At 40.0% G+C, this 15,848-nt stretch overlaps 2 pseudogenes across 2 annotated transcripts; both read right to left on the bottom strand.

Annotated features, from left to right (window-relative positions):
- Positions 1–333: 333 nt before the first annotated feature.
- LOC308556268 (disintegrin and metalloproteinase domain-containing protein 20 pseudogene) lies at positions 334–2,556 on the bottom strand (annotated as a pseudogene). Its single transcript has one exon. The product of its transcript is annotated as a disintegrin and metalloproteinase domain-containing protein 20 pseudogene (transcript).
- On the bottom strand, positions 2,556–15,343 carry LOC308556267 (disintegrin and metalloproteinase domain-containing protein 20 pseudogene; annotated as a pseudogene). The gene is made up of 3 exons: positions 13,259–15,343; positions 6,360–6,364; positions 2,556–2,644 (listed from the first exon to the last, which is right to left on the bottom strand). The product of its transcript is annotated as a disintegrin and metalloproteinase domain-containing protein 20 pseudogene (transcript).
- Positions 15,344–15,848: the final 505 nt, after the last annotated feature.

The following is a 15,848-nucleotide window of genomic DNA, read 5'->3' as shown; positions in this document are numbered from 1 at the left end:
TATTCCAGGAATTCGGATATTTTGCTAATTGTTTAATGGACAATGTTTTATGATGCCAAAGAATAAAAATTCTCAGATTATGTCAGTGGTCTGTGACACATTCTGTAACATTTCTACAGGCAGGACACTAAAACTTAGCATATGGGAAATTGGATAAGATTGGGTTTCTTTTTTGAAACTGTAAATTGTTGCTTTTCTTTCTAAAATGCAGTAGAACATTTTACTGTTCTTCCTTAGATGAAACTGTAACATCTTGCACCTCTTTAGATGAAACTGAAATATGTTGCTCTTCTTCCTTAGGTAAAGTCATGACATTTACTCTTCTTATGTTTTTCATTGTGGGTTTTTGTTAACTTCCTTCTGGTCTTTTTTGCCTTGCATACACCACCAAACTAGCAAGCATAATGCAGCAAAAAAAGGAATCAACAAAAGTAGTAGCAGGTTAAACTTCTCTTTTCCTTTTCTTTGCAATTTTCTCCAAGGGGGTGGGCCACTATCAATACTACCTCCATTGCCTGCTTTCAGGCAGAAGGGAGGGTTCCACTCATAGTGGCAATGGCAGTTTTCTCTGTTGTTGCAGACCCCATTCATATTGCAGGTCTTAGGTGAACAATTTCTTAACAGAAGTGACGTATGGACACACTTCCTTTCAACACAGATATGTTCTGTACCACACTCTGTACCATCTTTCACATCACCTATGTCAGGTATGGTCATCCCCAAGTGGTAGTCGGTACCCCAGCATGTGACGCCATTGAAGCGAGTCCAATGCACCGTAGAATGATCTATCAGATAGGGAATTTCTGTCACATTTTCACACTGAATCCTCCCACACAAGATATCTGAGATGTTACATTCTATATATGCAGCGTTCTTGATACCACAGTTACCAAAACGGTCACCTTGTGTGTTCATTTGCCTGTAGCAATTCACATTTGCACTGTGGGAGTGTTTGCCAAAAATGTTCCTACACTGTACTTGACGGTTATTGCATCTCTTTTCATAGCAGTGGCCACCGCCCTTACATGGGATCCCATTCTGCACATACACATCTTCTGGACAATGGTAGGATCTCCCATCGCACCACTCTGGGAGATCACATTCATTTTCCTCTATTCTACAAACTTCACCTGATCGCAGAATCTGGCAGTCTCTGCAACAAAGCCCAAAAGCACAAGCAGCCCCAGGTATGAGAGTGCAGTTTGTCATACAGCATGGATCTTTCATACACAAACTTAAAGTGCCACAGTCACACTCTTCTCCTTCTTCAACTACACTGTTTCCACACTGTTTAAATGTGAAGTAGTTTACATTATTTCTAATGTATGTACAGTTTGTTTTTGACATGGTATTCACGAAGCCAGCAATACTGCAGTTGCTGAATTTAGTTGCCATGCGTAGTTGCGGAACCATTATGCAGTATTTTGCTGCACATACACAATATTTTTCATCATGATCCATACCCAAATTATGACCAATCAAATGTGCCAGTAGATTTGTAAAACTATGCCAATCATTTTTCAGGAAAACTCCAACCCCACAATTTTTGTGTGGTTCACATATTCTTCCAGTAAGGCTGTGGCCAATAGCAGGACCAAAAGGAGTCTTGAAAATAACCTGTGCAGCATCATGGGGTACGCGATCATTAAAGCTATATGCCTTCCATATGCCAAAATCCTGCAGGAAATTTTCTATAGTATCATTTCTAAGAATGATGTCTTTTTCAGTCCAGATCTCAATTCCTGCTAAAGCCACAAATACTTGTAATTGATCGTAATACATAGATAATTCATTGATAATTAAGAATATTTCATACTGCACCTTTGAGGTGTTACTTTGGAGATGAAGATATCGATCGTGGCCCACCACCACTGCTAGTTCAAGAACCCGACTGTGAGTCCACCAGCCTTCCACCCCACTCTGCATCAAAGTGAAATTAACACTCTCTTGAAATTTCAATTGTCGTGCTATTTCTTCATCTGTGAGTCCACATCTCATGGGTGGAGACTGTATCTCCTCACTGTCCATCTTAGATATGAAATGTTCAAATGTAGTAGAATGTCTTTTGGGCTCTATTAAATAAATAACGTCATTTGTCTGTAATATTCCTTGAAACCCCCCCAAACAGGTACTGAGGATAACCTGGGATTCTGGATCTTGCTCCACATAACCATGGTAGTAGCAGTCATTCTGGACAAAAGGCTGGTCCTCAATGAGAGCCTCCTGGTCTGTGTAGGTGAACACTGGGAGCTGCTTGGACAAGAAAAGCTTGTTAACTTTCATGTGGACAATGTGCCTCTGGCCCCCAAAATACAGGCTGTAAGTGAGCCAGCCTGGGGGCTGCATGCGGCTGGCATGCCTCTTGGGAATCACCACTTCTGCGGGACCATGGCGTTGGGAGTTCACAACCAGAGACCATTCATATGAGAACAGAAGCACCCACAGCCAGAGTGGCAGGAGAGCGTTCTTCACATGCACCAGGGCCTCAGTCACAGCCATTATGGAGCCACCATACAAAGCCATTGGTGAGAGGAAAATGGGACGGGTGGCAAGCATCACTGTTCTGTCTTGTCCCTCTGAGCTGGGTATTCAGCATTGACTTTGAATATGTTCTCTGGCAGGATCAGACCATCAGAGCAGCACACTAAAAGAGAAAACAAAAATAAGAGTAGAGACTGGGTCTGGGATTATGAGCAGGCGAAGGTGGAGGGGGAAGAGAAAAATAAGAGTAAAAATAGACTAGTGTTTGGCTCAAGGAATCACTCAGAATATTGCATGCACTTTCCCATAAGGAATTTTAAGGCAGCCCGACCAGTGTGGCTGCATTGGCCGAGCATCATCCCATGCACCAAGAGATCACTGGTTCAATTCCTGGTCAGGACTCATGTGGGCCCTATCCCCAGCAGGGGCTGTGCAGGAGGCAGCTCATACATGTTTCTCTCTAATTGATGTTTCTATCTCTTTCTCCCTCTCCCTTCGTCTCTCTCTAAAAGTCATTATAAATATATTTAAAAAAAAAAGAAATTATAAGGCAGTGTGAGACTGTGGGTGTACCAAAAACAGTGGTGATTTATAATAGACTGACGCTTATTGAACCTAGATGAATAACACACAGTGATTAATGATAGTTGTTTAAATACATGAACATGTGTGAACATTTTCACAATATATATATATAAAACAAAGGGTCTTAATGGAAAGATGAACATATCCCATGTTTGAGAGAGAATCTCAATTTATGCCTGTATTGTTATTGATTTGGAATAAGTATTAATGTATAGGTTTTCTTTTCAATTTTATTTTGTTTTTATTATTATTTTAAATTAATTTTAATTTTCCATCACGGTTGACATACAATATTATGTTAGATTTAAGAGTAAGCCCCAGGATTAGACCTTTATAACTTATTAAGTGATTATCCCGATAAATCTCATACCCATCTAACATCACACAGACTTATGACAATATTATTGACTCTATTCCCTATGCTGTACTTTACATCCTCATGTCTATTCTGTTACTACCAATCTGAACTTCTTAATCCCTTCACCTGTTTTACCAAAGCCCCCAACCCTCCTCCCATCTGGCGACCATCATAATGAGTTTGTTTCTGTTCAGCCTGTTCCTTTATATGTATTTGTTTTTTTATTTTGGATTCAATTGCTGATAGGCATGTATTTATTGCAATTCGATTACTGATATTCTTAATCTTTCTTCTTCCTCTTCTTCAAGAAGACACTTTAATATTTCATATAATACCGGTTCAGTATTGATGAAATCTTAACTTTTCTTTTCCAGGAAGCTATTTACATATCCTTCAATGCTAAAGGATAGCTTTGCTGGGTAGAGTAATCTTGGCTTTTAGCCACTCGAAATATTTCTTGCCAATCCTTTTGGCGAGCAAAGTTTCAGGTGAGCAATCAGCTGACAGTCTTGTGGGAGCTCATTTCTTTTCTCTTGCTACTTTCAAGATTTTTTGTCTTTAACCTTTTCCATTTGGATTATGTTGTGTGTTGGTGTGGGCCTCTTTGGGTTCATCTTGCTTGGGACTCTCAGCGCCCCTTGGACCTTTATTCTATTCCTTTCACCAGGTTAGGGCAGCTTTATCCAACACCTGTGGGAGGCGAGAGCTGGCAGACCAGAGCTAGTGGGCAATAAAGAGGCAGTTTTCTTTGAAAATCAAGAGCACAGTATTTTCATTTGAAGCTACTCACCTGAGAGTTCAGTGAAGGAGGGCAGTGGGGACTGAAGGTGCCTGAGGAGAGGCTGGGGCAGGACAGAGGTGGCCAGAAGATGTGCATGTGGTCACACCCCAGCACACTGTAACAGCACTCTTTCCTGAGAGGCTATAACCTCTTCCAGAAGCCACAGCTCAGGCAAAGGAAAAAACCCTACCTTTGGTGGTATAGCCTGCCACAGCCTCAGAAGCCCTGCCTGCCACATACTGCATCTAGACCTATGCTGAGGTCAAGCCTAAGAGTTTGAACAGACTCAGTCACTGGTGTGGGCATAGAGCTGACTGTCCCACTAACCTGGGAACCTGACTGGTGCTAGGCCTTCACAGGAGAGCTGATAGAAACACCAAGTTCCCAGCTGATCCCACTGGACTGTATACAAGAAAATCTGCCCAGCCGAGGGAAGGGACATATTCTGGGACACTCTCAGAGTAGCAGTCCTGGGACTGGGAAACACACCCATCACTTTCCTTGAAATCTGAAAGGTATCTGCTGTCACAGGAGACCCAGAGGTTTAGACTCTGATCAGGTCTAAAGCCCTTTCAGAAACAGACTTTTGAGTGATTAAGATTGCCAGCTGGCTGGCAGGTGAAGGCAGGCACAGGCAGAGCCCAGAGAACATGGGGAAGTTTGCTGACCCATCCCTGGGTCCCCTGCTGCTAACAAACCAGCCTTAGAGTGCAACCTGGCCCCTCCCACGTGCAGCCAAGTCCTGAAAAGAAAGACACAAACTGTGCATTGTTTGAAGTCAAGCAGGTTGCTGAGAGCCAAAGGAGGACAGTTTCTGAGAATGGTTAGCACCTAAGTACCTCCTGGGGAGTCCAGAATTGGCAGACAGAATAGTCAGCCTCAGTCATCAGAAGAGCAGGCTCCAAAGGGAAGACCCAGGAGGCACTAACTGCTCCTGAGTTGAATGGTACTTTTCTTTTTTGCCCTTCTTATCTTTCTTGTTTATTTATTTGTTATTATTTTAGTCTCTTTTTTGTTTTATAGATCTAATTCTCTCCTCCCTTTTCTTACCCTATTTATTCCTTCTTTTCTGCTTTCTCTTTATTTTTCTTTATTTTTTGTCTCTCTGCTTTCTCCACTATTTCCCTTTTCATAATTATTTTCTTCCTCTTTTCTTTTATACCATTTCCCTTCTCCTATCTTTATTCCCATTTTCTTTCTTTCATTCTGCATATTCATATTCCTTTTTCTTCCATTACTTTCTCCTCATATTTTCTTTTCTTCTATTATAGTTCTCATTTCTCCTTCCTAATTCTGTCTTCATTTGTGTGGGCTTTTGTTGTTGTTGGAGTCTTGTGTCTGTTTTTGTTTTGTTTCTCATTTTGTTTTTTTCTGTCAGCACCTGCACAACAACTCACACAATGTGGTCAGAGCTGAGCCTCACAGTTTGCCAGTCTGAGAGGAGATTCCTCCCATGAGTGGGACAACAACCTTCAAGACCCTATTAAAACAGGAGAGTCCAAATAATTCACACAAGGAAACTTCCTAGACCATACAGCTCAAGAGATTTAAGAGACTGCACCACTGGGTACCACAAATCACTTACTACATAAGGCCACACCAAGAGGACTGCGAAGCATAGCAATTTGATATAATACATAAAAACAAATACAAAGGAACAGCAAAAATGGGGTGACAGAGAAACAACCCTGTAATGAACATAAAAAAAGGAAACTCCAGAAAGTGAGCCAAACAAAATGGAGGCAAACAATCTGTCAGATATAGAGTCAAACTAATGGTAATGCCCTAGGATCTTTGTGAGAATTTCAGAAAACTTGGAGGGGCTATAATAGTATGAAACATGAAATAGAAACCATAAATAAAATCAGTTGGAAATGAAAAATAACATCTCTGACATCAAGAATATATTGGATGGGATCAAAAGCAGATTAAATGAGGAAGAAGACTGAGTAAGTGACATGGATTGCAAGCTAGGAAAATGCACCCCATTCAAGAAGCAAAAAGAAACAAGAATTAAAAAGCAGGAGGATAGTTTAAGGGAACTTTGGGACAACATGAAGCAGAAAAACATCTGCATCATAGAGCTGTCAGAAGGAGAAGAGACTGAGCAAGGAATACAAAACCTGATAAAAGAAGTGATGACAGAAATCTTACCTAACCTGGTGACGGAAAAAGTCACACAAGTTCAGGAAACGCAGAATGCCAATTAAGATGAATCCAAAGAGACCCACTCAAAATCACATCATAATAAAAATGACAAACATTAAAGATGAAGACAGAATCTTAAAGGCTGCAAAGGAGAGACAGAAAGTGACCTACAAGGGAGTACCAATTATAATGTCAGCTGATTCCTCAAAAAAAAACAACAGTTCTGGCCAGAAGGGATTGGCATGAGACACTTAAAGCAATGAAAAACAAGGACCTGAACCCAAGATGAATCTATCCAGCCAGTCTATCTTTTAAATTTGAAGAGGAAATAAGAGCTTTCCAGACAAAAAAAAAAAACAAAGAATAAAGTATTACCTTACCACCAAACCAGCAGTGCTGGAAATGTTGAAGAGGGGAGAACTTTAAGAAGAACAAGAAATTAAGAGTGAGAGAACATAGATATAAAGGCAAAAAAAAATGGCAGTAAATAAGTACTTATCAATAATGATCTTAACTAAATGGATTCAGTGCTCCAATCCAAAGACATAGAGTAGCTGAATAGATAAGAAAACATGACCCATATATATATGCTGCCTTCAGACAACCTACCTTAGAACAAAAGATATTCCCAGATAGAAAGTGGTTGGATGGAAAAGAATTTTCCATGCTAATGGAAACAAAAAAAGTAGAGGTAGGAATACTTATATGTGACAAAGTAGATATGTAAGCGAAGGCCATAAAAAGAGACAAAAAAGGCCTCTACATAATTCTAAAGGTATCAATGCAACAATAAGATATAGACCTGGTATATTTATATGCTCTAATATAGGAGCACCGTAATATAAAAAAACATTTTTGGAGGACATTAAGGGAGAAATCAACAGCAATAGAGTCATAGTAGGGGACTTTAACACCCCAGTGACATCACTGAATAGATCTTCCAGGCTAAAAAATCAACAAGGAAACCGAGACCATAAACAACCCACTAGATCAAATGGATTTAATTGACATTTACTGAGCCTTCCACAACAAAGCTGTAGAATGTACACTCTTCTCAAGTGCCCATGAAACATTCTCCAAGAGACCACATTTTAGGGCATGGAATAAATCTCTACAGTTCAAGAAGACTGAATTCATATCAAGGAACTTCTTGGATCACAATGGCATGAAACTATAAATCAATTACCATAAAAATACTCAAAAATATTAAAACACATGGAGGCTAAATAGCATGGTATTAAACAATGAATGGGTTACCACTGAAATAAAAATAGAAATAAAAAACTCTCTGGAAACAAACAAACATTAGCACTCAACAACCCAAAATCTATGGGACACAGCAAAACCAGCACTTAGAGAGAAGTTCATAGCACTACAGGCTTATGTCAAGAAAGAAGAAAAATTCCTAATCAACTATCTAACATGACAACTTAAAGATTTAGAAAGAGAATACAAGGAAAATCCAGAGTGAGGAGAAGGAAGGAATTAATAAAGATCAGACAGGAAAGAAATGACATAGAGACTAACAAAACAATACAAAGGATCAATGAATCCAATAGCTGGTTCTGTGAAAAGATAAACAAGATTAATGAACCTTTAGCCAGACTCATCAAGAAACAAAGAGAGAGGAAGAAAATAAGTACAATCAGAAAGGAATGAGGTGAAGTAACAACTGACACCAAAGAAATACAAAGGATTGTAAGAAAATACTATGAACTACAATACGCCAACAAGTTGGACAACTTGGACAAAATGGACAAATTCCTAGAAAAGCACCATCTTCCAAAACTGAATCAGGAAAAGTCAGAAAACCTGCCCGGCCGGGCATGGCTCAGCAGTTGAGCTTCGACCTAGGATCCAGGCGATCGGGGTTTGATTCCCAGTCAGGGCACATGCCCGGTTGTGGACTGGATCAATGACTCTCTCATCATTGATGTTTCTATCTCTCTCTCCCTCTCCTTTCCTCTCTCTGAAATCAATAGAGATATATTAAAAAAAAAAAAAAAAGAAAAAGAAAACCTGAATACACCAATAAGTACTGATGAAATTGAAGCAGTAATACAAAAACTCCCAGCAAACAAAAGCGCTGGTCCGAATGGCTTCACAGGGTAGTTTCATCAAACCTTCAAAGATGAACTAACACCAATCCTCCTGAAACTATTCCATAACATCCAAGAGGTAGGAACACTTCCAAACTCCTTTCACAAGGCCAGCATTATCCTAAATCCAAAACCAGTTAAAGACACTACAAAGAAAGAAAATTACAGGCCAATATTTATAATGAGCATAGATGCTAAAATCCTCAATAAAATATTAACAAATTGGATCCAGCAATATATCAAAAAGATCATACACTATGACCAAGTGGGATTTATTCCAGGATGCAAGGTTGGTACAATATTGGCAAATCACTATATGTGATGCATCACAGAAACTAATTGAAAGATAAAAATCACATGATCATATCATTGGACACAGAAAATGTTCCACTAATTCCCACACCAATTTTTCATAAAAACTCTCAGCAAAGTGGGAATTCCAAGTGAGAGATCATACATCCACATAATAAAGGCCACATATTCCAAACCTCTAGCCAACTTCATACTCAATGTGCAAACACTAGAAGCACTCCCTCAAAGAACGGAAACAAGGCAGGGATGTCCACTTTCACCACTCTTACTCAACATAGTACTGGAAGCCTTAGCCACAGCAATCAGAGAAGTGGAAAAAAATAAAGGCATCCAAACTGGAAAGGAGGAAGCAAAACTGACATAATTTGCAGATGACATGACATTATACATAGAAAATCCTAAGGACTTCACTAGAAACAACTAGATTTAATAAACGAATTCATTCAGGAATGTAGTAGGATTTAAATTAACACCCAGAAGTCAATGGCATTTTTATGCACCAATAATGATCTCAGAGGAAGAGAAACTAAAGACACAATCCCAGTTACCATTGCAACAAAAAAAAATCAAGACACCTTAGAATAAACATAAGCAAGGAAGTAAAAGACCTGTACTCAGAAAATTACAGGTCATGAAAAATAAATAGGTAAAGATATAAACTGGTGAAAAACTATGCTGTGTTCATTGATTGGTAGAATTAACATCAATAAAATGTCCACACTACCTGAAGCTATATCTATAGATTCAATGAAATCCCCTTTAAAATAGCAATGTCATATTTTATAGATTTAGAACAAACAATTCAAAAATTTTTATGGAACCAAAAAAGACCCTGAATAGCAGCAGCAATCTTGAGAAAGAAGAACAAAGTTGGAGGGATCACAATACGGGATATGAAGCTACATTTCAAAGACACTGTAATCAAAACAGCTTGGTTTTGGCACAAGAACAGGCATATAGGTCAGTGGAGAAGAACAGAGAACCAGGAAATTGAGCCAAGCCATTACGCTCAACTAATATTTGATTGACAATGGAAACAAGAGCAGACAATGGAGTAAAGTGAGTCTCTTTAATAAATGGTGTTGGGGATATTGGCAGGTACGTGAAAAAACATCAAAGTAGCCTGGCAGGGCGTGGCTCAAAGGTTGAGCATCGACCTAGGATCCAGGCGATCAGGGTTCGATTCCCGGTCAGGGCACATGCTTGTGTTGTGGGCTGCAGCCAATCAATGACTCTCTCATCATTGATGTTTCTATCTCCCTGACTCCCTCTCCTTTCCTTTCTCTGAAATCAATAAAGATAGATTAAAAAAAACAACAACAAAACATCAAAGTAGACCACCAACTTACACCAGACACATGAATAAACTAAAAATGGATAAAGGATGTAAATTAAGTGTGAAACCATAAAAATCCTGAAAGAAATCATAGGCAGCAAAATATCAGATTTCTCAGGTACCATAATTTTACAGTTATAGTGCTTAGGGCAAGAGACACGAAGGAAAAATTTAAAAAATGGGACCCCCTCAATTAAAAAGGTTTTGCATAGCAAAGGAAACCAGCATCAAAATGAAAAGGGAACTCACTGTATGGGAGAACATATTTGCCAATGATACATCTGATAAGGAGTTAAACTCCAAAATACATAAAGTATTCATAGAACTCAACAAAAGGAAGACAAAGAATGTAATTAAAAGCTGGGAAGGAGACCTGAATGGACACTTCTCTAAAGAGGACATACAGCCTTAGCTGGTTGGGCTCGGCGTTTAGAGCATCGGCCCATGGACTGAAGGGTCCCCGTTTTGATTCTGGCCAAGGACACACACCTTGGTTACAGGCTCAATACCCAGCCCTGGTGATCAGGGCAAGTGCTGGAGGCAACCAATCCATGTGTCTCTCACATCGATGTTTCTCTCTCTCTCTCTGACTGTGTCTGAAAATCAATGGAAAAAATATCCTTGGGTGTGGGTTAAAACAATAAAATAAAAATAAACAGGACATACAAATGGCCAAGAGACATATGAAGAAAAGATCAAGGCCACTAATCCTTAGAGAGATGCAAATTAGAATGACAGTGAGGTATCTCCTGGCAGAATGGTATCATCAATAAATCAACAAAGTACAAGTGCTGGCGAGGATGTGGAGAGAAAAAGAACTCTAGTACACTGCTGGTGGGAAGGCAGAGTAGTACAACCACTATGGAAAACAGTGTGGAGTTTCCTCAAAAATTAAAAACGAAACTGCCATTTGACCCAGTGATCCCACTTCTAAGAATATATCATAAGAAGCCAGAGAAACCAATCAGAAAGAATATACACACCCCTATGATCACAGATGCGCTGTTTACAATGGCTAAGATCTGGAAACAGCCCAATTGCCCATCAGTAGATGAATAGATAAAAAAGGTGTGGACATTAACACCATAAAATACTATGCAGCTGTAGAAAAGAAGGATCTCTTACCCTTTGAGACAGCATGGAGGAACGTGGAGAGTAGTATGCTAAGTGAAATAAGCCAGGCAGAGAAAGACAAGTATCATATGATCTCACATATATGTGGAATCTAATGAACAAAATAAAATCATGAGCGAAATAGACCCAGAGATAGTGAGGCATGCAACACTGTGAGGTATTTCAGGGGGAAGCGGAGGGTGGGTGGGGGAAAAGGTTAAGTGAAAAACATATGTATATATGCATAACCCATGAACATGGACAATAGTGTGGTGAAGGCTTGGGGAGGGGTCGGAGCTGGGCGGAGGAAGTTGTGGGGTGAAAAATGGGGACATCTGTTATACTTTCAACAATAAAGGTAAATTTTTAAAAAGTACAAATTGATCCAGTGGCAAGTGTTATTTTCTGTCTTTCCAGATTTTGAGGAAATTCTGTCTAAGAGCAAGTCATGTCCACAAAGTGTTCCAAGCAGTGGTGTGAAAAAAATTAAAAGCTTCTGATGTCAGACTCCCTTCTGTGTCCTCTATAATACTAAGATAATGACCTGTCAGTTGAGATCTGTCATAAAATGCAACAACACCTCAGAGATAGTCATGAGTTATTAACAAGTAGATGTAACTATTGCTCATAGGACTGAGGATCAAGGGAAGAAATGGGGTTATTGGAATGTACGACATTGGAATAAGTCCCATGGATCTAAGACTAGAATTCCTGAGGAGAAGGTTGGCCAACCTGGTACTGAAACCTCAGGGAGTTGGTGGAGAATTGAAAGATCCCCTTGAAGACTCTAAACCTGAGGGAAACATGATTGGTAGCTGAGCCAGTATCACTGAGCCTGATAGTACTCTTCGTTCTGATAGTTACTAAAAAATATGTAATATGTATAAAATTTTAATTATAACATTATATACAGAGGTGGGGCAAAAGTAGGTTTACCATCATGTGTATGGGAAAGAACACAATAATTAATAAATAATAAAAGAATAAACTGTGTTTCACATCCTCACAACTTTAAACCCACTTTTGCCCTCCCCTTTATTATATATAGTCATAATGTGCAGCCTGAAAGTTACTATCTTTGCGCAGCGGGCATGGCTCAGTGGTTGAGCATAGACCTAGGATCCAGAAATTTGTGGTTCGATTCTCGATCAGGGCACAGGGCCATTTTGTGGGCTCGATCCCCACCCAGGGGCGTGCCGGAGGCAGCCGATCAATGCATCTCTCTTATCATTGATGTTTCTATCTCTCTCCCTCTCTCTTCCTCTCTCTGAAATCAATAATAATAAAAAAAGTTACTATCTTTGTAAAGGCTAGAGCTGTTAATGAGGCATGACTGATTTGAATAGTAATCCAAACACTTCCCAGGTTTCCAGTCCCCCTCTAGTTGCCAGCAATTGAAGAAACTAGTAATGAGAGGACTGGCAAAGGAGAAATTTAATTTGTATGTTTGCATTCCCTGTGTGACAAAGCAGAGTACAAATGGGAAGGATGGTTAGAAATGAGAGAGCAAATTAAAAGCACACAAATACACATTATCCATTAGCTGTAGTTTCACTCAGGAAACACAGAAAGACAAATTTAATGAAAAATTAAACACTAACATTATTTAAAATAATGGAAACTAGACCTATTCCAGGAATTCGGATATTTTGCTAATTGTTTAATGGCCAATGTTTTATGATCCCAAAGAATAAAAATTCTCAGATTGTGTCAGTGGTCTGTGACACATTCTGTAACATTTCTACAGGCAGGACACTAAAACTTAGCATATGGGAAATTGGATAAGATTGGGTTTCTTTTCTGAAACTGTAAATTGTTGCTTTTCTTTCTAAAATGCAGTAGAACATTTCACTGTACTTCCTTAGGTGAAATTGGAACATCTTGCACCTCTTTAGACGAAACTGAAACATGTTACTCTTCTTCATCATGTGGATCTGCAATATTCTTATATTCAGGCTGGTCTTTCTTTTCATTCATAAACCAAAAAATTAACAAGCATAATACAACAACAACAAAAAATCAGTGAAAGTAGTAGCAGGCTAAACTTCCCTTTTCTTTTTTCTTGTAATATTTCTGGAGGGGGTGGGCCACTATCAATACTACCTCCATTGCCTTCTTTCCGGCAAAAGGGAGGGTGCCACTTCTGGTTGCAATGGCAGTGATATCTGTTGTCGCAGACTCCATTCATATTGCAGGTCTTAGGTGAACAACCAGTTAGCAAAAGTGGCTTATGGACACACTTCTCTAACACACTCTGTACCATCTTTCACATCACCATTGCCAGATATGGTCATCCCCAAGTGGTAGTCGGTGCTCCAGCACGTGACGCCATTGAAGCGAGTCCAATGCACAGTAGAATGATCTCTCAGATAGGGAATTTCTGTCACATTTTCACACTGAATCCTCCCACACAAGATATCTGAGATGTTACATTCTACATATGCAGCGTTCTTAATACCACAGTTACCAAAACGGTCACCTTGTGTGTTCATTTGCCTGTAGCAATTCACATTTGCACTGTGGGAGTGTTTGCCAAAAATGTTCCTACACTGTACTTGACGGTTATTGCATCTTTTTGCATAGCAGTGGCCACCGCCCTTACATGGGATCCCATTCTGCACATACACATCTTCTGGACAATGGTAGGTTGTCCCATCGCACCACTCTGGGAGATCACATTCATTTTCCTCTATTCTACAAACTTCACCTGATCGCACAATCCAGCAGTTTTTGCAACAAAGCCCAAAAGCACAAGCAGCCCCACGTTTGAGAGTGCAGTTTGATGCACAGCATGGATCTTTCATACACAAACTTAAAGTGCCACAGTCACACTCTTCTCCTTCTTCAACCACACTGTTCCCACACTGTTTAAATACGAAGATGTTCCCTGTATTTGATTAAATGTACATACAGTTTCGTCTTGCAATGGTGTTCATGAAGCCTGCATAACAGCAGTTGCTGAACCTACTTGCCCTTACTTGTACTGGATACATTATGTAGTGTTTATGTTCACTTACACAAGTTTTATCATCATGATGCATACCACAATTATGACCAATCTCATATGACACAATATATGTAAAACTATGCAAATTATCAGTCATGAAACTTTCAACCCCAGTATTATGATGTAAGTTTCATACTTGTCCAACATAGCCTAAGCCAACAGTAATACCATAGTGTTTCTTTACAAAAGCATGTGCAACATCATGGGGTAAGCGATTATTAAAGCAAAGTGTCTTCCATCTGGAAAATGCATCCAGGAGAGCACCTATGGTCTCTATAGTAACAGGTTTTTTTCTGTCCAGATCTCCATTCCCATTAAAACCACATCAACATCCAGTGGGTCCAAAAACTTATCTATTTCCTTGACAACAAGGAATATTGCATATTGCACCCTTGAGGTGTTACTTTGGTCATGAAGATATCGATTGTGGTCCAGCACCACTGCCAGTTCAAGAATCCGCCTGTGGGTCCACCAGCCTTCATACCCACTCTGCATCAAAGTGAAATTAACACTCTCTTGAAATTTCAATTGTTGTGCTATTTCTTCATCTGTGAGTCCACATCTCATGGGTGGAAATTGTGTCTCCTCACTGTCCATCTGGTATATGAAATGTTCAAATGTGGTAGAATGTCTTTTGGGCTCTATTTAATAAACAATGTCATTTGTCTGTAATATTCCTTGAAAACATCCCAAACAGGTGTTGAGAGCAAACGGGGATTCTGGGTGCCCCTCCACATAACCATGATAGGAGCATTCCTTCTGGACAAAAGGCTGGTCCCTAAGGAGAGTACACTGGTCTGTGTAGATGAACACTGGGAGGTGCTTGGACAAGAAAAGCTTCTTAACTTTTATGTGGACAATGTGCCTCTGGCCCCCAAAATGCCGGCTGTAAGTGGGCCACCCGGGAGGCTTCATGCTGCTGGCATGCCTCATGGGAATTACCTTCTGGGAGACCCCGTTATTGGGAGTTTACAACCAGAGACCATTCATATGAGAACAGAAGCACCCACAGACAGAGTGGCAGGAGAGTGTTCCTCACATGTGCCAAGGCCTCAGTCACAGCCATTATGGAGCCACCATACACAGCCATTGGTGAGAGGAAAATGGGACGGGTGGCTAGCATCACTGTCCAGTCTTGTCCCTCTGAGCTGGGTATTCAGCATTGACTTTGAATCTGTTCTCTGGCAGGATCAGACCATCAGAGCAGCACACTAAAAGAGAAAACAAAAAGAAGAGTAGAGACTGGGTCAGGGGTTATGAGCAGGCCAAGGTGGAGGGGGAAGCGAAAAATAAGAGTAAAAATAGATTCATGTTTGGCTCAAGACATGGGTCAGAATACTGATGCATTTTCCCATAAGGAATAGTAAAGCAGCCTGAGCAGTGTGGCTGAATTGCCCAAGTGTCGTCCCATGCACCAAGAGGTCACTGGTTTAATTCCTGGTCAGGGCTCTTGCGGACCCCATCTCCAGTAGAGGTTGTGCAGGAGGCAGCTGATACATGTTTCTCTCTAATTGATGTTTCTATCTCTTTCTCCCTCTCCCTTCATCTCTGACTAAAAGTTATTATGAACATATTTAAAAAAAAGAAATTGTAAGGCGCTGTGAGATTGCGGATGTACCAAAAAATGG

The sequence above is a fragment of the Miniopterus schreibersii genome, assembly GCF_964146895.1.
Source record: "Miniopterus schreibersii genome assembly, chromosome: 4".
Lineage (NCBI taxonomy): Eukaryota > Metazoa > Chordata > Mammalia > Chiroptera > Miniopteridae > Miniopterus > Miniopterus schreibersii.
The sequence above is the reverse complement of the archived record's forward strand: the minus strand, read 5'-3'. Positions and strand labels throughout refer to the sequence as shown.